Source organism: Geospiza fortis, unplaced genomic scaffold (genome assembly GCF_000277835.1).
Source record: "Geospiza fortis unplaced genomic scaffold, GeoFor_1.0 scaffold601, whole genome shotgun sequence".
Taxonomy (NCBI): Eukaryota; Metazoa; Chordata; class Aves; order Passeriformes; family Thraupidae; genus Geospiza; species Geospiza fortis.
Window position 1 is genome coordinate 76,434 of NW_005054566.1, and position 1,861 is coordinate 78,294.

A 1,861-nucleotide genomic window follows, 5' to 3' on the forward strand; every position below is an offset into this window, starting at 1 on the left:
TTTCCTTTCTGAGGGTCCCTCACAAACCTGGGCTGCTCCTCCCAGTAGCAGCTGTGGCTGGAGGAATTGCAGGAAAAGGCAGCGTTTTGGAGGCCCGGTGTGTGTTGGAGGTTTGCACGCTTTTGGTGAGGTTTGATCATGATTTGATCTGGCACAGGCTCTGCTGCTGCCTCGCACATACCTGCCGCAGGTACACACCTGCACGGGGCTGTTCTGCAGCTCCTGCCTTAACCCTTTCCCCCCACCCACCCACGGAGCAGCTCCGGGTGAGTCAGGAGGATGCTCCCGCCCTGCCCTGCAGCTCCTGAGCCTCTGCACCTGGCAGCTCTTCCCACAGGAGCAGCTCCCTGCCCCAGCCCTGCTGTCCCCCCGAATCCAGCAGGGACTGCACGAGGGGGGTCCCCCCTGCTCCCCCAGCGCTGCAGGAATCCCAGGGAATGAACTCCTGCAGCAAGCGCCACACTGCCCCAGCTCAGAAACAGGGAGTTTGGGGGCAGCTCCTATACTCAGAGAAATTCTTGGTGTCTCTGACACCCCAGGGTGCTCAGCAGATGTATTTTGGGTGGCTTTTGTAAGGGGCAGCCTCAAACCTTGGTTGTTGAATGGGCGGGCTCCGGAGAGCTGGGGACCACGGGGACGGGCAGGCTCCCTTCACTGGGATGGCTGACTCTGTTCCAGGGGTGAAAAGTGATTCCTGGTGGTTGCAGTGAAAGCTTCCCCCCACGGGATCCTCAGCAGGCACCAATCTGATTCAGGTACCACAAACTGGAAATGCAGGTTCCTGGCACAGCACCCAGAGCCTGCCCTGAATCAGCTGGAGCTTTTCTGGGCTGGCCACACCCCGAGCAAGCCGCGGGAACAATCTTCCCAGCCATCTCTGCAGACTGGCAGCGTGCTGGGGATGCTTTCCGCTTCAGAAGCCAGCTCATGACGTGGGGATGGGTGGTTTTGGAGAGATGCTGAGCATTAGCCGCTGCCACAGAAGGTTTTGGTGAGGAACAGGCTTGCCCAGTTTGAAATGACACGTCCAAGAGTTCTGCTCCTCTATGGAGTGCAGGCTGTGTCCTCCAGCTCTGCAGGGCTCTGTTCTGACCGCCAGTCCCTCTGCTCTCCTCCAAGCAGGTGATGCAGAGCTCAGACACTTTTGTTTCCCTGCAAACCAGCAGCTCCCCTCGGGGTGCTCTGCAAACCTGCAGCAATGCATTTCCATTGCAAATGGGGACTGCTGGTTTGTGATTTTGGTATCTCACTGCTCTGGACAGTTTAACTCTCAGCTCTTGTAGTGCCTCTCTTGGCCTTTGTCTTCCCTCTGGCTCTCAGATGAAGTTCAGGATCTGCCCTCGTGCCTTTGCAGCCCTTGGCTTCTCCATCAGCCCGGAGGTGTCTGGTCCTTTGTGCAATCCCAGGGACAGGAATTCCCTCACTCCTGGCTCAGTCCCTTGTGCTTATAGGGGATATTTGGTCATCTGCACGTAGCAAGTGAAATATGTGCATTTTCCCATTATTTTGGCCAGAGCTGGGGCATTCCAGGGCTCTTCCACAGGAGCCCAGGTGCTGCTGTTTTATCAGCTCTGCCCCAGCAGCTCCTGAGCTCCCCGGGCAGGGCAATGTAGCTGTGATGAGCCTGGATGGGGCTGGATGGACAAATCCAACTGACCTTTGATCCAGGAGACTTTGGAATCCCACGGCAATCTGATGTAAAAACGGTGATAAAGGCAGAGAAAGGCAAAGGGCAGGGGCTCAATCATTATCCAGGCTTTTGTGTGCAGGAAATGGCTCGGGGAGAGGCGCAGGCTGATGGCAGGATAACATTTCCTTTGTCCAGGGCTGTTTGCAGCGCAAACAGCTGCCTGGGGTGAGC

At 57.0% G+C, this 1,861-nt stretch overlaps 1 protein-coding gene across 1 annotated transcript in view; it reads left to right on the forward strand.

The window, feature by feature from the left end:
* The window catches only part of LOC102038599 (uncharacterized protein C6orf132), a 9,995-nt gene that overhangs the window by 3,513 nt on the left and 4,621 nt on the right, over positions 1–1,861 (forward strand). The window lies entirely within an intron of this gene.